The sequence below is a fragment of the Taeniopygia guttata genome, chromosome 11, assembly GCF_048771995.1.
Source record: "Taeniopygia guttata chromosome 11, bTaeGut7.mat, whole genome shotgun sequence".
Classification (NCBI taxonomy): Eukaryota; Metazoa; Chordata; class Aves; order Passeriformes; family Estrildidae; genus Taeniopygia; species Taeniopygia guttata.
In genome coordinates this window covers 17454487-17480675 of record NC_133036.1, presented here as the reverse complement: position 1 = coordinate 17480675, position 26189 = coordinate 17454487, and the positions used below count along the sequence as shown (strand labels likewise).

The 26189-nt window shown below is 40.7% G+C and overlaps 1 long non-coding RNA gene across 2 annotated transcripts in view; it reads right to left on the bottom strand.

Annotated features, from left to right (window-relative positions):
* The window catches only part of LOC140684849 (uncharacterized), a 38950-nt gene extending 12996 nt beyond the window's left edge, over positions 1–25954 (bottom strand). For both annotated transcript variants that reach the window (XR_012057730.1, XR_012057731.1), the window contains exon 1: positions 25736–25954. This is a non-coding gene — a long non-coding RNA (uncharacterized lncRNA). The remainder of the gene's footprint in view (positions 1–25735) is intronic.
* Between the last annotated feature and the right edge of the window lie 235 nt (positions 25955–26189).

The window sequence follows — 26189 nt, the reverse complement described above, 5'->3', positions numbered from 1 at the left end:
TGATAATCAGTGGTAACTCCTTATATCCAGTTAGCAGAACACGACACAGTTCAGGTGCTCTCTTTGGAATGACTTCCCATGTTTTAGGGAATCTCAACCTACCTTTTTCCTCCTTCTTAAGTGTAGGATTAGAATGTAAAGGTATGCATCTGCTTCCAAATAAGTATATCATGCAAAATAAACAGCATCCCTTAAACACTGAAGGAGAACACTCCTTCATGTGCTTACAGAGATGCAGGGTGAAGCACACAGTGCTGATGAAGCACTCTCCAGAAAGACTGAGAAGCATTTAAATTTGAATTTCAGTTCCCTGGATAGAAGAAGCTGTGATCTGAAGTACCCTACCTCTTCAGTGAGCAGTTTAGCTGCTGAGGTAAATGAGAGTAGAAGAGGAAACATCTCCATTTCAGCCATCTGTCTCAAAGAAGGAAATGTTCCTTATTTTTTTCAAAAGAAACCATCAATGAAGATTAGCATTTCTCCCTAACATAAATTTGCAGAAGGAAATGGCATTTAAGGTATTCCTGATCCCTCAGGTTTCCAAATGGATGTGTAATTAAATGGCCCTCGCTCCGTGCTTTTGCACTCCAGTTCTTTATTCCCACAAAAAAAGTTTCAATGAAAAAAAAATAAAGAAAAACTTCTTAAGATCTTCTTGCCCAAACTTCTTGATGAAAAAATGTTGATGTTGACCAAGGCTAGTGGGGAATACGTGCAGGTGTCTGGGAATGAGGCAGCTCAGAGACCTCTGCACATGATGTACCAGCTACTGCTGCTAGAAGCTCAGACATTCTGGCTGATTCAGGAGGAAAGTTCATTTTCCATAAAGGATAAATTCTACAATTGCATAAATTTTAATGTTGCTCTGCACCTGCACAGAGCCCCAGTCCCAAGGTCTCTATGTATATGAAATTACCCCTAGAAGTCTATGTAACATATTTATTTATCATATTTCCTTTTGCACAGCAAATTTATAGGAACACTTGAGACCAAATAAGATTTTTTTCCTTACCTCAGTGTGATTCCCTAAAATATCATCATTCACAATATTAACTATTTATTATATTTGTGTGAGACATTGTATCATTATTGTCACAGAACAAAAACATCAGCAAAAGTAATTGTACAGCCTTGAAATAAACACACAGTCACTGTTTTCTCCTGTCCCTTAGTGTCACCCACTGTTCATTCTCCTCAGAGAGAAGTAAAAGGGAACTGTTTGTGAATGTCTAACACAACCTTACTGAAAAAGGCACTTTCTGACAGGTTGACAGTGTTAATAAAAAACTTTAGAAAATCAAAAAGTAAAAAGTCATGTACATCTATAAGAACTTGTATTTTGTCTGGATTTTCCCAAAAGTGTATTCCTGAAAGAGAAAAATCTGCTTCCTAAGAGAATATATCCCAAGAGAATATCTACTTCCTAAGCACCCTCAGTGCAGTCTGGATTATAGAGATGGAAGAAGCATTTTGGTTTTAGGCCATATCTGTGGCATATTGTGTTGAACTCTCCAAGATGATCTAATGATTTACTAGTCATGCTTTGTGTCTGGTTAACGAGGAAAAGTTTAACAGTTTATAATTGAAGGACAAAATTTAAGTTAATATTGATCATTTCTTGGCACCATAAGACATCTGTCTATTGAAAAAATGTCTGGAAGGTACTTTAGATAGTCTATCATGTGAGGGGCACTGAGGGAGCTGGGAAGGGGCTGAGGGAGCTGGGAAGGGGCTCAGCCTGGAGCAAAGGAGGCTCAGGGGCCCTTCTGGCTCTGCACAGCTCCTGCCAGGAGGGGACAGCCGGGGGGTCGGGCTGTGCTCCAGGGAACAGGGACAGGAGGAGAGGGAACGGCCTCAGGCTGGGCCAGGGCAGGCTCAGGTGGACACCAGCAGGAATTTCTGCATGGAAAGGGTGCTCAGGCCTTGGCAGGGGCTGCCCAGGGAGCTCTGGAGTGCCCATCCCTGGAGGTGTCCCAGGAAGGGCTGGAGGTGGCACTCAGAGCTCTGGGCTGGGGACAAGGTGGGCATCGGGCACAGCTGGGACTCCATGGCCTTGCAGGGCTTTTCCAACATTAATGATTCTGTGAATATTCAGTGGAATCTCAATAACTTGCTGTAATGGCTGGCAGATTCACAGAAAATTTGAATTATAAATTTTACTGAGGAAAAGCTGTTTACTTGGGATACCAAGCTACAGCTTGGCAGACTTGTGCCTCTTTTCTTCTCTCTCTCACTGTCTCCCTGCTCAGATAATCTGAACTGGATTTTGTGTGAGAGTGTTTCAGCCATGGTGATCATTATTGACATATGCTGTGAAAGCATCAAGGTCTGTACTGGGCTGTATTCTGAGGGGAGGCAGGGCAGCACAGACTTTCTGTGTGCATGTTCACAGGATTATGCAAAACAATATTAGCAGAATTCATCTCAGTGTTACAGAAAATGCTGTACAGCAGCTCCTGGAATCCTCAAACCAGAGCAGATGTCATAACGCCAAGCTCTCATCCCAGCAGAGCACAACATTAAAAAAATTGTTACTTTTGGTTTTAATTTACTACTCCATGGATGAGAGAAGTCCCATCTGCTTACTTTATATTTAAATGAAAACATAAATGTTGTCCTTTGCTGACATTAGGCTGGATATTGCACAGAGATAGAGACCCCAAGCAGTTAAAATTTACATCTAACAAATATGTTTTCTTACATGCAACCATCTGCATGAGAAAAGCAATGAATAAGTTTGCAGAGTTAGTGTAAACAGGATTCAAAGTGTGACCCATTTTTGTGCCACACTGGGAATAAGAATTACAGAATTTTAGGAAAGCTAGAACCATAATTCCTCCCATGGGAGAAGTTTGGTCACAGAGGATAAAGGGAAAATCAATTGCTGGAAAGATTAGATCTGAAGACAGTAGCAATTCAGCCCAGCTAAAAGCACACAGCTTTTGAAGGGCTTCTCAGGACTTCAGAACCACCTCTAAAATCTCAAGCCTGTCTCTGATCCTGTGTCAGTGGGAGTTCTGGTTTCACAACCCACTGTTGTAAAAGAGTGGCTCAACACAACAGAAAAATGAGGAACTGTGTTCTGTTCAGTTTGAAAGGGAAGAGGAAAAGATGGTGGGGATATTAGAATGTTCTTTCCCTCACAAGCTCAGTTCTTTGATGGATGGAAATAAAAATCAGCATGTCAGAATGGTTGTCTGGGATTACTATTAATGAAAGAATTCACTTTTTTTCTATGGAGAAGTAGTCCAGCATGGACAGTTTTGATAATATGCTAACCACTTAAACTTTTCAGCAAAATGTGCTCACATCTCAAAGAATAGAATTTCAGACAACATTTTGATTTTTGCTTCCCCTTCCCCCCCTCCCCCCCTCCCCAGAACCACTTTTCCAATACTGAACTTTATGGCTTCAAGCCTACAAACTCTTCCAGGTCAAGTCTGGTGAGCTTTGGGCTAAGAACTGGCACTAGTGGCAAATTCTGCCTGAGCAGGAGTTCCAGGGTTGAGTTGCTGTTGCCCCTTACAGAAACATGGATGGTTTCAGTGTTCCATTAGCCAGTGACACTTCACTCACTTGCCAGGATGAACAGTGACAAGGTCAACAGGATTCCAGCAAGAGAAAGGACCTGTTGGAAAAGAAGGATGGTCTTCTGAAAGTGGATCTCTCTAAATATGCTTTACTGCTTGGGCTAGTACAAGGAAACTTGGGAAACTTGGGAATTCAGGAGACAGTGCAATTCCAAAGCATTCAAGTGATATCTCACTATGGAATAAATTAACAAGTCATTTCTTCTACCTCTTCTACGACCTTCCCCACATGTACGAAACAGTAAATTACATAGAGAACATAGAAAAGCAGAAAACAGTGGATGAACTTACTACTCCTACAGTCTGGGTAGAAGAAAAGGAGAATTATTATCTTTATTCACATAGTTAAGTGAAAGGAGTGGGCTGATGCCTGTTCAAGGCAAACATCATTAGAAAAAAGTGCTCAATAGTTTCTTGTTTGGGTCTTTTTTTGGTTTTTCAGAGAGTGAGAGCAACACTGGCCGTCACATGACTTTACCAGCCCCAGTCCAAATTGTCTTTTTGTCTTTATTGGGGGTTCAGGAATTTGCAACATAAACTCTGGCTATGACTAGTTCTAGCTGGGACTTCAGCAGGTCTTCTCAACTTTTTGATTCAGCAATCTGAATAGAGATTCTGCTATTTACCTTCTGGGCATATTGTGAAAATTAAGTCCCTGATATCCTTGTAGATGGACAGAACTGTAACAGCTGATTATTAATATCCTTAGATTCAGCAAATATTCACAGACTCCCTTTCATGGAGCTATAGATTTCAAGGCCAGGAGGGCCTTGATCTTGTCTCTGATTAACTCAATTAGTCTGCTTCCTTTAATACCATTTCCAGATCTTTTAATTGCAGCTATAAATTATTGTGAAACACAACAGCTAGAGATGCTTATGGAAATATTGTAAAATAATCTGCATTAGCATACTTGCATGCATTTTCATATATATTTATGCATATATGGGCAAACAAATGAAATTACCAGGTTACTGGTGAACAAACAAGTTGGTGAAATCACTAGTATTTTTTTGTGGGATTGATAGGCTGCATTGCAAGATGAAGGCAAAAGGAATTGGCAGAAGACTAAAGGATCTTGCTCTCCCAAATCCTTTAACTTTCTATTTCCTTTGTCCTTGGAGAGTGCCATAATGCAGCTCTGTGCATTTGCAGCTAGACTTTGCCAGATGTCTACTTCTTGCATATATTTGGAAGAAGCTAAGCTTAATTTAATTGTGCCCCAATTCAAGAGAGTATCCCTATGCTGGCAAGTTGATTAAGCATGGTGGTAATTTTAATTATCTCCTTATCTCTCACTGGAGTGCAGTTAGTGGAGCATATAAGTTAACTCCATGGATAAATACCCTTTTAAAACTGGGGCCTGAGACAAGAAGGATAAAGCTTTCTTTCCAACATCAAAAATTAGTCTTTTCCTGTCTGAAGCCATTTCTTCTCCACTTCTCTGTCCATCTGTGGATCACTTCATTGAGAGATTGTCAGGACATTACATTTGAATTACCTTTATTTCAGGTTGTTTTTCCCACCGCTAGTTCTACCCTTGCCTGTGATTCATTGCTGTCTTTTACCTATGACAATGAAGTTAGCTGCTTATGCTTTTGTTTTAAGTTTTGGCATTTTTTTCCCTTTTTTTGACAGCTATTCCACTCTCCTCATGACTAATTTTTTTGTGTGTGTTCAATAGAAATGGCACAAGGCCAGCATTGAAGAATACAAGTTAGTGCACTGAATATCTGAGACATTGTAGTGTTGACTTTCCATGTCAAGTCACGGTGGAATCATGGAGACTCACAGGGTTCACTTTTCATTTAAGACTCAAACACATTAAGTTATTATTTTCAAGAATTGCATTTAAGTGCATTTAGTTTCCTTTCTGAAAATCCCTGTCAAAAGCCTGTAGGAGGAACAGCACCATAATTTAAACATCGCTTTCCTTCCCACTCCTGAGTTTCATACCTAGTCACCCTATTGCAGTGACAAAGCTCATGTGTCCACTAACTTGTTTCTGGCCATTTGGCCCTGCTTTCAGCTGGGTGTGCACAGCAGCATGAGTGCACATTTGTGTCCTTAATTATCTGGGTTTTAATTAACACTGAAGAACAATAGCTTGGAGAGAAGAACAGAGAGGGATTCCAAAATGAGAAGGTCATTCACCACGCTAAGGCAGAAGGTCCTCACAGGAACAGAACTGTGACATCCCAGCATGCAGCATCTGAACTTCTCTGTTTTCTGAATATCCAGCCATTTGCAGACTTGCTGTGCCTCTCAGATCATTAATAAACACAACAGGATTCCTGCTTGCCTTATAAATACTCACCCCCAGCATTTGGCTGCAGAGATGTTCAGCTTGCCCTGGATCTCCAACCTGGCTGAACAGCTGAGAGCAGCTCCATTTGAGATGGTACAAAAATATCCCCATCTCTAAGCACATATCTATGCATATATTTAGAGTCCCTCACGCCCTGGGGGACAGAATGCTGGCTGTGCATGTCCAGCAGCATAATCCTGACTCATTTTCTTGTAAAGATATCAAAAAGGCACAAGAAATCTCAGCTTGTTCACATCTAGGAAGAGGTACAGGCTTTAGGAGAGCAAAAATACTGTGCACATATTTGCAATGCTTGAATCTGCTCATTTCACCCCAAAATGCTGTACAAAATTGTTCAATTTATCCAGCCTATAACTCAGGCATACCTAGGGTGACACAGCCTCTGCTTAAACAGCTAAAAGGAACATCACATCCCAGCTGAGAGGGGTGAGGCTGTGAGTGCTCCCTCCAACAGCAATTTAGGGCAGAAGAACAAACAGCCAAACCCCACCCCTGGGAGAAAAAACTAAAATTCTGTCCAGCACTGAAACTGCCATGTGAATTTCCTGCATTCCTCCATTTTGCAAGTCATGTGCAGAAAACTACCTCCAGTTACAGCAAGACAAAAGCAGATGGTGAGAGGCTGCACAGGGCTGTGAGAGATTGTTCTGGTTATTGATTCTTCATCACAATTTCTGCAGCTCTCGAGATCCAACAGCAGAGTCCTGGCCAGGCCAAATCTTGCTTCACATGTAAGAGCTGCTGAGTTCACATCTTAAGGGAGTATTGATCTACAACAAATAATCTTTTTTTTTGTTTCAAGTAAGCTGAAACTCCAGAGACAGGACAGCAAAACCCTTTGCCAGTGCTTATGAAAAACATCAGAATAAAATAATACCACTTTGAAAACTTGCAAAGTGAATCCAAACCTTGACAGCAAATGTAATAGGGAGATGAAGGATGCAATATATATATATACATATATATATGGCACCTCTTCTTAACTGAGCTTGAGCAATGTCTGGCACAACTAACCCTTTAAAATATCACTGCTGTTTATTTGTTTACAAAGGATCTAAGAGCCTGGAAATGAAAGGGGAGATGCTAAAGGATAAACCCACTCAAAAGCATCTTCCCCTTTTGCTGGTAAAGAATTGGGAACAGGTGCTGCCAGCCTGTTACTGGTACTATCAGCCAGCATCAAAAGCAGTTGGCAATGCTCTCATCATGCAGAAATTCCAATCAGATTTCTCAGTATATTCTAATTACTGCAGTGACACTTGTTATGGGCCTAAATGACTACCTCATCACAGCAGACAGGTCTGCCTTCTATTTAGGGTTTATTGGCTCTTAAATCTCTGTCTCTTCTAATTGCTTATCTATATTAGCAAACCCATGTAGAAGCTCACATTTATTCATCCACTGGTTTAACCCCCCTACATGTTAAGGGCTGTGCTGCCATCTCTCCCCTACACTGTGCTTGTGTCCAGCCCAGCCTCACCCCAAGAAAGCTAACTTATTCTCCCTTTCTGCACAAACTCTGGCTTTGCCAAGGGACTCGTGGATAATGGTTTGTACTACTGGTACCCACACACGGGGCCTTTGCAGGAGCTCTGGCACACAAATGGCACATTCTAACCCCATGACTCTTCGCTGTCACAGTCCATATGAAAAATAAGATTTTTCACATAAAACATCTAAAGCTTGTACATACTTTGCCACCCCAAAGGCCTTAATTTCATTCAAACCTACCAAAGCAACTGGCAATTACCCTGCACAGACAGTGCCAGGAGCCAGCTGTGGCACCATTAATTGATGCATGTTCCTTCACTCAGAAACACAGAATATATCACTTATTTCCCTGATCTGGACCGGGTTCAAATAAGCTGCAGATCAATACAAACTTCTCTTTTGATTTCAGCAGATACTGGATCCTATCCATGAAATGCATATTAATCCTACAGAGAAACAAGCATTTATATACAGCAAGGTATGCATAAAAACAAACTGCATTCTGCTTTCGCAAGCACCATGGTCAAGATGAGTAAATGAATAAATGAATAAACGATGAAAAGCAGGAGTATGTTGCTGTAATTTCCATTTCTCATTTTGTTGTGCCCTAGTTGGCTTTTACTCCAAATATTTTAATCTTTTGCTGATCAGGCCACCGATTACCTTTCCAAAATAATCCCCGTGCACCCGTGTGCTCACATGGTGCTGTGGTGCAGAACTCTCTGTGCAGCAGTATCCAACTCAACCCAAACATCCTTTTCACGCTCTGAACCTGAAATCTGGAAGTTTTCTCTGCTGCATGGCCATGATAGAAATCTGATGCTCTGGTAGACATCGTGCCCCGAGCTTTAGCTAATCCAAGTTTCATGCAATTACCCTGCATACTGATATTGTATAGACTCAGTTAAATGCTGGGAGTGTGAAGCCAAGACTCAATATGCCTTGAAAGTTACCATAAAGTCACTATGAAATTATGGAAGTTCCAAAAATGCAGTTATGCATCAAGAGAAAAACAGACACCAGGAAAAAAAAAAAAAAACCTTTTGAAAAAATCTGAGAGGAATGGGAACATTGATTTTTGTCCTCTGTAAATAGAGCACTCTGCCAGAGTATGAAACCTCTGGCTGCAAATTCCCATAGCTTAAACATGAGATTGACTACAAAAAAAGGTAAATGTTGAATCATTGTCACCAGCCAAGCTGAGAAAACTGCAAAAACCAAGAAAACAAGCAACATAAAAGATTTATAAATTTATCTCATAATTTTAATTGACTATTATAATTATAATTATTATTATTCTGCTTAGACTGAAAAGATATTTTCCCACTCTGATTTTAAAGTTTATTTTATTTCTTCAGTCAATTTTTTGTCATCTAATTAAGCATTTAGACTTTTTTTTTTTTTTTAAAGCTGTTAATTTCTGCATTCTTCCTTGTTCCTAGACATAAAAATAAATCTACAGTCATCATGTGTGACCACTTCTCATGGAAAAGAACTTCTGGTTTTGACCACAGATGGAGAAAGCGTTAATTGCCTAATGATAATTGTCACAGTTAAATGAATGTATCCCTTTTCTCACTCTTCATTCTTAATACAAACTGTTCTGTCACAATATTTAAAATATTTTCTGCTCATGGTACCCATTGTGGCACTGCATGAACTCTCTTTGTATGAATGCTTTTCTAAATGCTCAGCTACTGTCTTTCATCTCATGCTGACTAAATGACAGCCCCAACATTAATATTGCAGTTGAGCTCATGGGCCAAAGATTTTTCTATGAAATATAAGTTGAAACAAGTTCAATTTGTGTGCCACCAGATGTGCAAAACACAATGATATAGAAATATCTGATGTATCCTCCAGCTCCTGAGTCCTGGGACCATGTAACTGTGAGTACAAGAGGGAGCAGTAATCCAGATAATTACTACTGCTAATTGAGATAGGGGAGGAGAGTAAAAGCTAGAAATTCATTAAAGCACGAATTGTAAGTTGCAGATGAGTCACTAAATTTGGGCTGGAGACTCCTTGGTTAGCAATAACATCTGTGCTGATCATCACTCCAGTTGCTGGTTTATTTTGGATTGTCGGGATTTTCCTCCTGCACCAAGTTTTATTTATTTATTAATCACAATAACCAAGCAATGACAGTTCCTGTTGTGGAAAGTGCCACGAATACACTGAAGAAGAGGGACCCAAGCCTGCTTTCCAGAGGTCAGCCAGCCCTGGCTGCATCCAGCTGTGCCCACAGCAGACCCAGCTGGCACTGGCAGGAGCACCAGGCAGGGGAGGAGATGAAGCACCAGCAGCTCCCTTGATTTGGACCATAACATGCCATTTGGACCCCACCACCCAATAATTTAGGCAAAAACTCTAACTGCCAGCTAGAGTTTTGCATCAAACCTCTGCCAACCAAGAATAAGATTAAGTTAAAAAATGAGTGTTATCAAACATGTAACAGTTTGGAAGAGACACAAGTTCTGTAGCAGAAGTAAGACTACACTTCTGTCTATTATCAGCTTATTTTTAGATGTCCAGACTGAATGTAATTGAAGCTGTCCAGACTGAATGTAATTGAAGCTATCTAAGCTCTCAAAGTATAGAATTCAGGGGAGTTTTTTTTTTTATAGATTCATACACAAAAGTACAATTGCTTCTCTGAAGCAGGGTTCTTATTTTATTTATTTATTTTCACCTTTAGACTTTACCCAGCTCTTTAAATGATTCCAGGCTGGTTTCTCTTCGATTGTTACTCGTTTTGATGCTGCCTCTGAATTGAACACTGGGTTCTGGGGCTTGTCAGCACAGAGTGCTGTTGTTCTAAACTGGGATAGAGGCTGGATTTCCTGCTGGGAGAATGGCACTGCACATGCTGCTCCAAAACACAGCCACATGCACACACAACACACAGCAGCCCAAAAAAAGAATAAAAAAATACACATTTCATCACATAAAGAAATGATGTTTATAAAATTGCTATGTTCCACAAGAGGCCAATTTTTTCAATGACTGTATTAGATGAGGCACAAACAGATATCTCTTCTTCATACATGTAATTTTTATTTGCAGCTTTAGCATAACTCGTTTGTAAATTATTATTATAATTTTGTTTTGGCCACTTCAACAGCTGTGGTTTTTTCCTTTTTGTTTTTTTCTTAAAGTTGACTATATTTTATACACATCACAGCTTTTATATGATTGTATAATGCTTTCTTTCTGTAATTTATTTTTGTTACCTGTGTGGATAAAATGAATAGTGAATGCTGTCTTATTTCATAAACTTTATTAAGCCTTTGGGGAAGCCTCAATGCGCTCATATGGAGAGGCAATACAGAATGTATCCAATGTATCATGACAAAGAAATTACAATTCTAAGCTAGAAATAAATGACATCCCAGAAAAAGCAGAGGGAACAACATTTAAAGAGTTAATAATGAACCACTTGTCTTCGTTTTCAGGTCCTTTAATCCTGCTATTGTGCTGTTTTCACACAGTGCTAAATAGAATTACTGCATAATTTTTCACAATTTCTTTGTACAGTTGACCCAGTTTATAGCAGGTTTGGAAGCATTATCATTGCTTAAGGTTCAAAGATGCTGCCGTGTGTTGCATTGCAAGTCAATCAGTGCAGAAGGATTTTGATGTAATTTTGCTTTTGGATACAGAGGAACAGATATCCAAATGAAGGCTGGTATTTCGTTTTGTCATAACAATGTCACATAAGGCAGTGTGCCTTTTCATGCTCATTATATTATATTTCTTTGTGCTTCTAGTTTCAGTAAAGTGAATTCTCAAGTTTATATCTTCCAATGTTTTGATCAACTTCTGCTAGAAGAAAATTGAAAAAAGCTGTAATGTATAGATTTTTACTGGTGTGTAGCAGAGGATGTATTTAGGTGCATACCACTGAAAGAGGAACCTAAAAATGAATACAGAGTTTTTCAACATTGTACCACTTCCAGAATGCTCCAGGTGAGAAATTCTTTGTCAGAAATGTTCCTGTTTTAAGGGGCAGTGCTTCCAACAGCTGTTTTAGCACATAAACACGGTGCTCAGCTTAAATACGCTCTGAGCAATGTGTTTTACATAAAGAATTTCCTTCTTTCAAGGTCATTCTTTATGCTTCAGGTGTTAATTTGTGTTGTTCTTCAAATATTCCTATTATTGATAGTAGAGCCCTTGGTATATGTTATATTGAAATATTGCTAATGTATGAACTGTAACATTAAATTTTTAATCTAATCAATCAAGTGGCATGCATATGCAGTAGATGCTTGGCTTTTACTAAGATTAATTACCATGTGCTGGGGAAGGGAACTGTGTAAGGTGAAATATTGCATGCACACAGACACACGCACGGAGGAGCAGAGAAAAGAGAGCGAATTGTGCAAAGGGATGAGCACTGTAATAAGTTAATGACTACTTCTGTCATTCAAAACATATGCATAGCCTTTAAGACAACACAAAACAAAGATTAAATGCATGTTAAATCAACTATCTATTAAAGCATTTAGAGCTTTTCTCCAGATTCTATATGGAAATTATGCAATCTGTTGCAAAACTAAACACTTGTCTCCCAGATGGTGCTCAGAGTCTGTCTGAGCAAACACCCCTTCCATGCTCTGTGCAACAACTTGTGCATATTTTTTGTTCCCTCTGCTTCATTTTATCATTTGAGGACATTTGCACCGAGCAGGCTGTGCAGACACGACCAGGTTTGCATTGCAAAAGGCAGTGCTGCTGTATTTACCCACCTGCCTGCAGCGAGGAAGCAGCAGATACTTCATCATGGCCAGTGGCACTTCCCTGCCTGGAAAGTGCAAACTTATTGTGCTTCCTGTTGATTCCAAACAGGGCTCTAATTCTCACAGGGCATTGACAGCTGCCCATTGAATAATAAGTAGCTAATTGCTTGGGTTTTTTTTTAACTGTGTTCCAAAGTTAAGCTTCTATGACCATGTTTTGAGGGAGTGTTTTACCATGCCAAATACTAGTAGTGACTGACGTGAAAATAAGATTAAAGCAGCACTAATACTTTTATAATGTTATTAAAAAGTACATTATTCATGCACTAGACATAGGGATTACCCTTCTGGCTGAGACTGTGGTATAGCAAAAACCTAAGAAAGGACAGAGCACAAGAGAGTCCTCTTCAATGGAGGAGGTGCTGCAGCTCCTCTGCCTTGCTTTCTACTTGTGCAATGGAGACAACAGCAGCTCCCTGTTTCACAAGAGGGAAGGTCAGGATGTCACTGTTTGTGAATCACTCAAATACTTGGTAGGCCACTAGATAAGTACCTGAGCTTAACAAACTTTCCTTTGGAGGAGAAAACCAATCTAATTATCATTTCTAAGCAGTTTCTCCAATCTTAGCTTGCAGACACCCCAAAGTAGTTTTCTTTGGAGATTTAGTCATCCATCTTGTTTACAAAACACAAAAACATAGCAATATCATCAGATGTTATGTGTAACTCTCCATGTTTTAAAAAGCAAAGGTACTCATGGGCATAAACTGAATATAAAACCTAAGTAATGAGAGAACGTAAAACATATTTCCCTGATGAAGTGCTCTCCAATATGTCTTTCTGTTCCTTGTTCATTGTTTTAGCTCCTGTCATACAGGAAGCCATTGTATTAAGTGAAAGAACTAAAAAAATGAATTGAAATAATATCATTTTTGTTCATTTCTGGAATATTTTAATAGAGAAGTAATTGTCTCCATTAATCAGCATAAGTTTTGTTAAATCCATCGGGTTTTAGAGACACTTTAATATTGCTTCCATATTTTGGAAGGATGAAGAAGATGAAGTTCAAAAGATAGATGAATAGAAATTAGATATATAATACAGGAAAACTGTAGGGGAATAATTTAGCTGGCAAGTCTTTTAAAGCATAATTTGTCATATCTTCAAAATGCCAAGAGAGACACCCAGCACACCAGGGAGCAAAACTCCATGGGACGCCTCAGAGCAGGGTCAGCTGAATGTTGGATCAGGGCTTTGTCCAGTTAGACTCAGGTATCAGCAGGGAGAGTTATCCCACCACCTCTGTGCACAACCTGCTCTCTGCTCAAACTCTGCTCACGGGAAACTTTCCTTGTGTGCAGTTCCTCCTGATGCCTCTGGGATTTGTTGCTTCTCATACATTTTGAGAAGAATATGGATCCATTTTCACTACAGCTCTGCTTTAGGCAGCTGAAGGCAGCAGTTGGATCCAGACCAGCCATCTCTTTTCCACAATGAACAAACCACTTCTCTCCAATGTCTGTCCCAGTCTGTCCCAGTCTGTCCCTGTCTGTCTGTCCCAGTCTGTCCCAATCTGTCCCTGTCTGTCCCAGTCTGTCCCTGTCTGTCTGTCCCAGTCTGTGTCTGTCTGTCCCTGTCTGTCCCTGTCTGTCTGTCCCTGTCTGTCCCTGTCTGTCTGTCCCAGTCTGTCCCTGTCTGTCCCAGTCTGTCCCTGTCTGTCTGTCCCTGTCTGTCCCTGTGTGTCCCAGTCTGTCCCTGTCTGTCTGTCCCTGTGCAGGACTCAGAGCAGCCCAGGCTCTGCTCCAGCCCCAGCCATGGCCCCAGAGCCCCGGGCAGGCTGAGCCCAGGAGCTGCCCCTGCCCAGGAGGCAGAACTCCTGCCCTGGGCAGTGCCAGCCCTGAGCAGATGGAGCAGAGAGGCTGTGGAGTCTCCTCCTGGGGACATTGCAGAGCCACACGGACACTGCTGGGCCCTGTGCTCTGGGATGGCCCTGCTGGAGCAGGGAGGTGGCACCAGAGCAGCCCCGGGGCCCTTCCAGCCTCAGCCACCCTGGGATTCTTTGATTCAGCCTCTTCATAAATGTCCGGTGCCTCAGTCCCCAAACCATGCTGTGGCTTTCTCCTGGACTTGCTGCAATGTCCTCTCTTGTCCATGGGCTGCAAGAGCAGACAGGGTTCTGCTGTGATGCTTCATCTGTGCAGAGGAGAAAAGTGTCAGCTTTTCCCTGGCTGTGCTCTCCACAGCAGTCCTGTGCTCCAGGCACAGCCAGCTGTCACTGCCACCACCATGCCTTGGCCACCAGGGCTGCAACTCCTTTCCAGAGCTGCTTCCTGTGAATCAACTCCTTGCCTGTATCACCAATTCTGCCAAGCTCACAATTACACACAGAATCACAGAATCACAGAATCACAGAATCACAGAATCACAGAATCACAGAATCTCAGAATAATGAGGTTGGATGAGACCTCTGAGGTCATCAAGTCCAACCCATGCCCTAACACCACAACTATAGCACCAAGTGCCAAGTCCAGTCTTTTTTTAAACATATCCAGAGATGGTGATTCCACCACCTCCCTAGGAAGACAATTCCAGTATTTTATTATTCTTTCAGTGAAAATTTTTTCCTAATATCCAACTTAAACCTTCCCTGACATAGCTTGAGTCTGTGCCCTCTTGTTCTGTCAGTTGCTGCCCAGCGGGAGAGACTGACCCCACCTGTCTACAACCTCCCTTCAGGAGGTTAAATTACATAAAATTACAATTTTGTGCTTTTTTGTCCACTTGTATGAGGTGTCACCTCTTTGAGTGACTCTGCTCCAGGGTCCCACATAACCTGGTCCATGCAGTTTGGGGTCAGCCATGGCTGGGGGTGTTTCCATGCTACTTCTCCATTTGCTCTTAAAACCAGGGGGAGAGTGCCAGCCCTAGTGCCAATCTCCAGCACACACCACTTGGAACTGAGCTCTGGACTTTGCCCCACTGCCCCTTTGAGCCCAGCAGTGTCTGTCCTTTCCAGGTCACCTCTGCTCCCTTTCGTACAGAGGTACTAAAGGATGATGTCTGGTTGAAGGCTGGTTCAGAGGCACCCACTGCTCTGCCCTGAGCTGCAGGCAGAGCTGTACCTGCACAGGTTTCTCTGTGTGGCTCTGGGAAATCCCTGCTGAGTGATACCAATCACATTCCTGAGCCTGGAAATGCTTTCCAGGATGCCTTTCTCAGGACTGAACTGAGGCTGTAGGGGCAGCATTCCCTAAAACCCTTCTCACCTGTTTTGAAGTCAAGCATGGCTTTTTCTAGTCCCTGCTGGCGACACCTTTTCAAAGATGAGATCAGCCTTCCAAAGACATCAGTGTCTTTGGATGCATCATGTCCAGCACCATGGACTTTAAATGAGGCTGGACAGGGCTCTGAGAACCCTCTATTGTTGATGCTGCTTTGAGGGGCAGCAGGACAGGCCAGAGACTCCAGAGTCTCCCTTCAGCATTAACAATTCTATGATTTTCTCTATATGTCCAGCTTATTTAAGCAGTCCCCAACTTTCTATTAAATCCACGCCATGCTTGTATTAAATATGTTTTGCATTGAAAAGTAGATTGGCCAGTTTCTTGAATAGCACAGTCTAACACTTCATAATCTGTTCAATATGATATGCCTGTTTTAAATTATGAAGCTGTAAACCAATTTCCTGACTAATAAACACCTCTGTTTTCATTCCTTTTTATCCTCCCTTTAATATTACTGCACTCCCTTGCTGTCTTTCTCTTGTCCTTGTCCTTCCCATCTTGTAAGATGGGAAAAAGAGATGGGGGCAGGAGAGACAGAGAAAGAAGAATAAAACATCACAACAACAAACAAAATCCCAAACCCAAAACTCATCAGCTCATAAAAAAAAAGATACTTGGCGAGAATCCAAGATCAACAGACCAGCAAGCCCACTCATTGTTCTTTATCGTTTTGGCTCTCTTCCAGTCCCTCTAGGTTTCTCTCTCTTTCCAAACTGCTTTCTGCATTCTCACATATGTTATAGAAAGTAGAATGATTTCTGAGAAGTACTTCAATTTATAACAGCTTTATCTGGAAAAAAAGTTGTCCAGTTTGTAAAAGAGATGAGGGGAACTTGTTGCCCTGGCTCTCCTTAGTGTTTGAGTGTAAACTCGTATTCTTAGGAGAAGATCCATATGTGCATAGTGTCACTGAAGGAGAAATGGGTGCCTGGCATATAATTATTGGGCATAATTACCTGTAAAACTGTTTGGGTTTAGAATTGCTCTGGCAGCACAATAAATATTTAAAATCCAGCACACATCAGACCTGCCAACATCTTTACAGTGAGCACAGAAATTCAACTTTGCATTTTGTCACAAAAATGATCCATTTTTCCAATGCAGCAGAAAAACAGTAGGGTGATGGTATAAAAAGGCATTGATGCGACTGATTTTATCTGTGATTTTAATAGATTCTTACCAAATGCAATAAATTTTAAAAATTACTGATAGGATCTGCAGAATTACTAGAATACTTCAACCCCTCTGATCTATGTGGCTGCAGGTTGGAAACAAGTTCATAACTTAAGAGCTTAAACCATAAAAGCTTAATTAATTTAATCATTATAGGAATAACTCGCAGGTTAAAACAAAAAGGCCAAGCTCTATCTTTGATGTGCAATCATGCCCCTTTGCACTGCACCCTGTATCCTGCAGGAACAAGGTTCTCCAAGGCTTGGCACAGACTGAGCTCTGCCAGGGCTGCCTTCCTGCTGCTGGATGTGCCAGGACTGGCAGGGACACAGCAGGACACTTCCAAGGGGAAGCTGCAGCCAGCCTGCACCTCCTCAGGGCCTCTGGTGCTGCTGCAGTGCAGGGATTTCCCAGGAGACATTTTCAGAGGTGAGACCAGCACAGGAGCATCCTCTGCTACAAAGGACCCTCCCTGGCTGCTGCTGCTTCACATCTTGCTGGCCATTCCCATAGAATTGCAGCAGGCTTTGTGGAAATCACATTCAGAGCTGGGAGATGCCGGAGCTCACCCTAGGTCAGGGGTGGCTCCGTGTGGTGGAAAAGTCTCTCCTCCAACCCGAGCTTCCAAAGAAAGGCTCAGCAGTCTCTGTTGTTCGGTCTCATGGTTGTTTATTGCAAGTTATCTAAAAGATTTTCTTCTTGGGCTGCTGTGGTTTGCTCACAGCTCAGGCAGAGGCACACACACACCCTGACATCCTCTCTGACTCCCGACTGCTTCTTCTCTCCCCGCCCAGGGCTGCTGCTGTCTTTTATATGGTACATTGCGTGTTACATGTTTATAGTTTTTCCCCAATGCCTATTACCTATATTAAATGGTGCTTTTCTACTCTAAACCAATCTGTGAGTGCCAACATCACCAAGAACATGGAGGTAAGGAAGAAGAGAGAGGGAGGACAGGGCAGGCCCAAATCCCTCCATCTTAAAACCTCTGACCCCCATGTACAAAATAAAACCCCCCTGTACAAGTATTAAAATCCCTCTGTACAGCACTCAAAAATTCTTTCCTTTACTTTGTCACTACTTCTACTATAATATCTAAACTTTTGTGACCACTTGTTCTTCCTGCAAGGTTGGTAAATCACTCCATGGTTCAAATCCAAAATCACAGCTGTTTCCAGCTGCCTGCCAGGGTCTCAAATGCTTCTGACCTGGGCCCAGAACATCCAAAAATGTCTGAGGGACATTTTGAGTCCTGACAGGAAAGGACCTGGGCATCCCAGAAACAGACTTGAGTGTCATTCTCAGAGAACTGCCAGCAGCTTGGGACTGCTGGGGAAACCAGGTACCCCTGCATCCACGGGGTTTTCCTCAAAAGGTGAGAACAGCAGCAGACTTGGTGGAGGTGGGTGAGCAGCCTCACTCAGTACCACTGCTTGGGAGTCCTTTATATTTGGGTTATTCAGGGACACTCATTGAGCTTTCAATCTGGGATTAGTCTCTGAGAGAATGCAAACATGCACTAAGGCATGAATGTATCGATAGAATAATGGATTTTTCAAGACTGTTGTTTTCCTTTCTTCTTTAATAATTATTCTGAAGTGAACTGGTCATTTGAACAAAACATTGAATAGTTCAAGAGGTTGCCTAATGTTTAAAGAGAGATGGAAATGTGTGTGTTGAAAAATATTTGAAAAAAAATCTAAATCTTCGAACTTTTCTGGGTATTGTATTTCAAATTATTTAACATTTTTTATTCTTATTGATAACATCATTCAGACATGTAAATATGAGAGATAAGCTCTGCTTATTCTTAAATGTGCTACAAGATATGCATCTTTAGTTGAAGAGGGAGTGTTGTTATCAAACCCTGAGTGCAAATCCAGAGACTGTGAATAGGGAAAAGAGCACAAAATCATGCTGAGGCTGAGAGATGCTGATTTACACCAGTTCCAAGCAGAGACAAACCAAGTCACCTGAGTGTAGAACTGTGACAGCTAAATAAATAAGAAATGTTTAAAGCTTCTGTATACTCCAGCTACCCCCATGCTTATTCTTTTAGGAGTTTTGCATCTGTAGGTGCAGGAAGTTTTCAGAGAGACATCTAATTCAATTCTCACTTTGACTCTTAATTTTCGTTGCTTTCAATGCTTCCCAATACCAACAACAATCAAAGAAAGCTGCTCATTTGACTTTCACAGGTGGGTTGGGAATGTGTGGGTTTGGGGTGCAGTCTGCCTTTCAGTGGCAAAAATTGTCACCATTATTAATGATGACATTTGCTCTCTTCACAGGTTCTAACCATGCCCACCATGATCTCCATGGCACATAAATATTGTAACCTACAGAGGGCTGAAAGGCAGATTTACAGGTTTAAGATATATATTGACTGCAGTTCCTCAGTGAACATTCTGACTTTTGGGGAGGAGGTTATTTTGGGATTGTTGATTTGTTCCTTGAAAATCTGCCTGATGAGCAGTTCTGACACAGTTGCAGAGCTGTGCAAGGGAGTCTAACAAAAATAACAATCACTTCACCTGGAATGCTCAGCATGTTCTGGTTAAGTGCTTCTTTCTCAGGTCACTAAAAAAGGTTTCCTATACTCCAAGTCTCTGTTATTAATGCTGTAATAATTTGGTTACACAAACCCATAAACTAATATACACACATATATATAATTATATATGTGTGTATATAAGTTTATATATACAATGGAAGGAAGAGATATTTGTAAAATCAAGCCACCAACAGTTTGTCTTGCTTGTTGATTAAATGGATCACAATTTGCCAGGCCTGGGAATGAGGTGAATTCCAGAGAAGCCAAGGAAACTGCTGGCTGTTTGATAGCTAAGGTTAAAGAGAAGATAAAATGTGAAGCGAGTAGCTTGGGGGACTTTGAAAAGGGAGGGATTTGTAAAGGCTGATAGCTGGTACAGATACAGCTACATGTGATAAGCCTAGTTTTATGTCTGTATTTACACATTAATTGCAATTCATCTATGGCAAAATTAAAGAGACTCAATATAGGGTTTTATCCAAACATCACTTGCATCACCAATAAGCTGAAGACTTTGGAGTACTGGCAGTGGATTCACTTACAATGCTGTGATAGCTCTGATTGCCTGGGGTTTGTGGCAGGCAACTTTCCTGTTTAAGGACTCTCACTACAGCTTTTCAGAGATTCATGTGCAGAGATTTATTATGCAGAAATGCGAATTTAAATGAGCATAAAGCGAACAACCTAGAAACCCACATTATTGTTACTTATTCTTACTACTTCTCTAATCACTATCAAGCATCTGTAATGCCACAAATATGTCTCCTGAAGCTGTATAAAAGCAGAGGAGCATCTAATGAAAGAAAAGGCAAAGAGACAGACTCTAAAAGCTCATTAAGCTGCTGGGTATTTGTTGTATTTCAGGCATGTAAGCAATTTCATTGGCTTCAATGATATTTTTGGAATAGATCCACAGAGCAAAACTGGATAAATGCTATTTCTTACCAGTTAATGGTTACAGAGGAAACAAAAGGAGGACAAAAGGAAACTGTAAATAGGACATCAGAGAGGGCAAAAAAGGGAGTTTAGGGAGAGGTGAGTGGCACAGTCAGAGGGCAGAGCATGTGACAGGAGTTATGCAGAACAGGCACACCAGGACCTCAAAAAGGACAAAGAGAGATTGATCTCAGCTACAGCATCATCCAAATAGCAGCTGATAGCAATTGTGTCCATGGGGCAGGGAACCTGGCAGTGCTGATCCACACACACCTGCTAATGGCCATGGTCTTTTACATTCCATGTGCAATTTGTTCTGGCTTTTTCTAATTATTGGTCTGGTTTTGGCCAAATGTCTCCTTCTGTAGTCTATCTGCTTCAGACATTTCTCTTAATATAACAGAATAGAGTAGGGTAGAATAGAATGATCATTCTGTGATCTATAATCTATTTATCTTGGGCCAAGGCATCCTTTCTTTCCATTGATTTAAGAGGCTAAACCATGGGCTATGATAGATTCTCCAAAAATATATTTGGGATAAGTTCCACTGCAAAATCAAACCTGAATGTTCTGTGGAAGTATAAGGTTAGCAGAACTAGAGTATCCATGAGCTACTTTTTCCTACTCCCAACTCTCTCTATGTTCTAAGAGCATAAACTGGGATGCTACACCTCAGACATTTTATTTCTCCTGCTTCCATGTCATTATCTTTCTCTAGATCTGCTCATTTTGGTCTGTTTCTCTGGCCTTTGTTCAACAAGACAGGTTTTAAATATCAGTCTCTTCCTCACTCACTGCTGCACATGAATCATCCAACCTTGTTGTCAGTTCCTGGTTCATTGGTAATAAATATAGATTAGAAATTTGGTTATTATTTACAAAACAGCAGTATCTGTTCAAAACTCTATGTGCACGCACAGATGGATGCCTGTTATATCCAGAGGCATTGTTACATTCAAGACTTACTTATCTGTGGGATTTTTAGGGGTTTTTGGTTTGGTTTGGTTTATTTCTTTATTTTTTTTCTCAGGGGAGATTGAGCTACATAAATTAAAATACTGGTACAGTAACAAAGGTTAAATAATTAATATAAAATATCTATTCAGAACCATACAATGATTTATATTCAAACCCCAAATATTTAAAAATTAATAGAAAATATTAGCATGTTAATAATTGAAATCACAGCAATGTATAATGAGATTGCACTTACTGCAGTATATTAGCCATAATCTGCAGCCTGATAGGAAAATGTTTAACCTCAGAATAAATAGGATGTGCATTCTCTAAGCCCCTAAGGCTTTGTTACTATTAAACCAACGTGATCCTTGAAAACATGTACATGCACACATCTTGTGGAATCAGAAATACAACATGTACTCTCATAGCAATATTCTTTGTCTGAAAATAGTCCTTTTATCTCTAAATCTGGGAGGGAAAAATGAAAGCATTGAAGAGTGACTTAACAATAAAAGAATGCAATAAAATTAGCACTACATGAATGTCATTTTTCTGGGTTCTTCACTCTTTCACATACTGTTTCCTTTATCTTCGACGAAATTCTGGTGTAGCAGCTCAGCAAGCTCACAGCAGAAACAACATAATGACTTTTTTTGGTCAAATGGTTTATGAGTTCACACCTACACTGAGAGCTTTAACCTCTACCTATATTTATATTTGTCCTCTATTTCTTCAATTCAAATGTCCTTTCAGAGAAGATTGGTTCCCTGCAGAAAGTAGATAAAAATCAGAACCCATACCTCACATGTAATAAATTCATCATATTTATTATGCCCCCAATACTGGTGAGTTAGAGGAGAAAAAATTCAGCTTTTAGTCCCTAACCTTTAATTCATATTCTTCTTATAGGTAAAACTGTAGAAAGGAGCTGGGAGGAAGAAGGGGATGTTTTGTTTGTTTTTTTCCTCTTCCAGTGTGTTTTTCAGAGCTACAAACATTGAAATATTCATATTAGGAAGGTTGCTAAGTCACTGTGGCCCAGAATTATGAGAAAAAGAGTGACAGGATGATGATTACAGAGGGTCTGGTGCAACTGTGTTTGTAAAACAGGGAAAGGAGCTGAAAAATGCAGCAATGCAGAGCTCCAGGCACTGCCAGGCATGGACATGAGGAGGTTGGAGAGCCTGGTGCTGCTGCTACAGCTGGAAAACTCCTTGAGCTGCTGGGGCTGGGTGATGGGGATGCTCTGTGGGACAGGGCTGGTGCTGCCCAAGAGGGAAACAGCCTGCTCTGGCCTTCAGTTGACGACGAAATCCTCACAGCAAAAAGCAGGCAAAGGAACACATGCAATTAGAAAATGAAACTTTTGTTTTCCATTATAAATGTAGCAGTGTAGAGAATTTTGCCCACTAATCCCTAGTAACATTTTTAGGAGTTTACAAATTTAGCACAAAGCTCTGATTCAGCCAATAATTTCTGACTCACTTGAGCTCAGAGAAGTCCCAAAGACAGCACTCCCAGGCCTTGTTGAGTCAGAGACATCAATGTACCTTAAAAAGTACCTCTTGGGAATATTAAATAAAAATAATAAGAAAGCCAAGTTATCTGGTTGCTTTTAATAATTTGTTCTTATCTTTACTAAGCATGGTAGTACCTGTACATGTTTTTCAAGTTCTGAGTAAACTTCACACAGGAAAATACAGGGCAAAAATGGTCTATAGACCACAAGGGACATAAATCCTTTATGGGTTCAGTATGGATTTATTCTATTTGAACATCTGACCCTGTTATGAAAGATTTACATGGTGGAGTAAGTCAAGTATAATCATTTTCAATGATCTGGAATTACTCAGCCTACGTGAAACAATTGTTTATTGCTCTGTTGATGTTTATGTGAGAAACTAATAGATTTTTCTTGAAATATTAATGTGGAACAATAGAAAGGAGTGAAAAAAATATCTGGTTTGTGCTGTTCTGTGTTAAAATTAAATGCTGCATCAAAGGCTGGTGTGTTTTGTCAGTGCTGGGAATGAAATGCCTCTGCCTTTTATTGCCCCCACACCCAGCTCTGCAGTCTTAGCAGCACTGGGGAGTTTGGTGTGACACAAGGTCAGTGTTTGCAGCTCAGTCTCATGGCTTCTGAAGGTACTGGGGAAATCTTGGGGGTTCAAAGAATCTGATTCCTCCTAGCAATGACTCACTTAATTTCTGATAAGCGTGGCTGAAATTCACATCCTCTCCTAAATTATGCTGACTGCCATATTTCTGTGTTCTGCCAAACTCTTGTTGTGCTTTGAGATGAAAGCAGAGTAGACTTTGCTGTCATTAGACATCAATGGCATTACTTAAGACAGAGATTTTTCTTTCATCCTGTTACACCCTTTTTTCAGAGTGTGTGTGACCAGAGGAAAAACACCCCATGCTGAAGCTGTCTAAGGAACCCAACAGTGTAAGAACAGAGTCAGTGATACTCCTCAGTTTCCTGCACTTCAGGGAAGTGCAGGGCTGGTAAATCAAAATATTGAGCTGAGCTGGGCCATTTTGTTTACCAAAGGTGCACACCCTCTTCTTTTCCTCTGTCAATTGACTAAAGCTGCCTTCTTGGTACTTGTAGGACTTTGTCAGTTACAAACCTCTGGACTTTCTCTTTTTAATGTCTTTTATCTGTTGAGGTGGTTTTACTGAAAGTCAAAAAATCCCAGAACCACTGAGGCTGGAAAAGCCCTGCAAGGCCATGGAGTCCCAGCTGTGCCCGATGCCCACCTTGTCCCCAGCCCAGAGCTCTGAGTGCCACCTCCAGCCCTTCCTGGGACACCCCCAGGGATGGGCACTCCAGAGCTCCCTGGGCAGCCCCTGCCAAGGCCTGAGCACCCTTTCCATGCAGAAATTCCTGCTGGTGTCCACCTGAGCCTGCCCTGGCCCAGCCTGAGGCCATTTCTTCTTGTCCTGAAGACAAGACGGAGAAAATAAAAAGTCCTGCTCTCCTTTGTATCCTCCCTGCCTGAAAATATGCAGTCCCTAGAAACCCTATTCCATCAAAAAAAAAAAAAAAAAAAAAAAAAGAATCCATCATAAAAAGACTTAAATAGATCATTAAAGTGTTAAATTAAACCAGTTAGAGGCCAAGATACAAGGAAAAAATATTAATATGGAGGAAAAGAACAATATCCTCTGCACCTACATGAAGGACCAAGCAGATATTGGGGAACAGATGTGAATCCTGGGGGCAGCTGGATGTGGAGACAAGATTATTTCAGGTAAGTAAAGGCAGATGCTGGAGGTTCTCTGTATGTGGCTATGTGCTGGTCAATGTGAGGAATCAGGATAAGCAGCTGTGAGTGCCTGGAGTTACTCTGATGCAATCAGCTCAGAGACATAGCTGAAGGGTTTCCAAATGCCAGAGCACCAGCACAAGGACATTAAATTCTTAAAAAGCCAGATATTCAATGAATTAGAATTTAAAGACTGGAATCAGATGTCAGAAAACCATTGTGGAGAAGTAAATGATATTTAAAGGGCAAGTGGTAAAGAAATATCATTAAATAAAAATGTGAATTTCTATAATAAACCTGAAACTGCTGTGGTTTTTAATAATCAGAAAAATAAGAAGGAACAGCTATATGAGAAACTAGGAAGACAAGCTGGTGGCTCTGTGATTAATGGAGAAAAATTGTTAGGGAGAAAAGCACCAGGGAGCCAAGCTGCATCTCACACCCATAGCAAGGGAAAAAGAGTTGGGGAAAAATATTTGCACACAGTAGTGCAATACAATGGGAGAAATGTCAAGGCAAATTATTCATGATTCTATGATGCAAAGAGCTCTTTTATTGTACACCAGTTAATTTATACATACTCTATTTTCCATTTCTATATAGTGAATTTTCCAAGCCACACAATCATCCCACTTGTTTCATTGCACTGCTTTAATTAAAAGCAGTGCAAAAACATCCACTTTTGTGTAAATCCCTGTATAAACACCCTCAGATTTAAATGCTTATCTTATATCAGATTATTGACAGATTTTGCTAAATTGGTATAAATGGATCTGGGAGTGTTTCCAGAGAGATTATGGGGATTCAGTTCATGTAGTGTGTGCTTAAATACTTAGATGTGTTCTTATCAATAATGTGTGCATATATCCATATACAGGGGCCTCACAGTACGAGACGCTTCACAGCGTTAATTAAGATTTTACTATGAAGTACTACCTGTCATAATTTTTCACGATTCAGAGACTTTTCATTTGAAAAGGAAGAAATGCCAAAAAAGAGACAAATATTTTTTGTCAAAAATTCATTTTGCTCCACTATGAGCTATCATATAATTTTGATCTTCAACCATCTAATCATACTTCTACACTAGGAAAAGAAACAATAAAATATCCTTTTATATTTTCCTTATTTTGTTTCTTTCAAGCAGAACTTCAGGTTTTCAAGACAAAGTTAGCTCACATCTGAGAGAATTGCTATCCCAAATATTTCAGACACAACCACCTTCCTGTCTTGTGATTCAGAATCTGAAATTTTATTCCAATCTCATGGTTTCAATTATATAGAATTATGGATTTAATGTCCTTGATGCAGATGTGCTTCAAGTATCTTGATCCTCCACCCCTTCTCCTCTGCAAAATGACTTAGAAATTATAGAAGCCATGGGCTTAATTTTAGCACCTTACCTAGATCATCGAAGACCTGAATTACAGAAAATTCCAAACCTCGATGCTCCAAAAATGAACTTTTCTTCAAGTGTCTACATCAAAATTCGAGCAAGTGAGGAGGCATCCATGAGAATGAGTTGCTGTGGAAATGGCAGCCTGTGTCTGAGAAGCTGTGAGGATTTCTGCTGAGAGCCGCAGGCATGAGCCAGCCAGCACATATGCCAGCAATAACAGTTCACTATTAATGAAGTGTCTTTTTTTCTGCCCATAATGAAATTAATTCTTGGCATTAGAACTCTCCCTCACATTGGGGAAAGTAAATAGAAGATGAGCAGAAATGGCATTTATTCATTAAAATTGCAAAGTAGCAATTAATTTTTTTTCTCCTTTCCTTCTGGATCATCTGTTCCAAAGCATCTAAAGCAGGGGCCCGTCTCGTGGGTCAGGCTGACCAGGTGATAACAGCCCCACT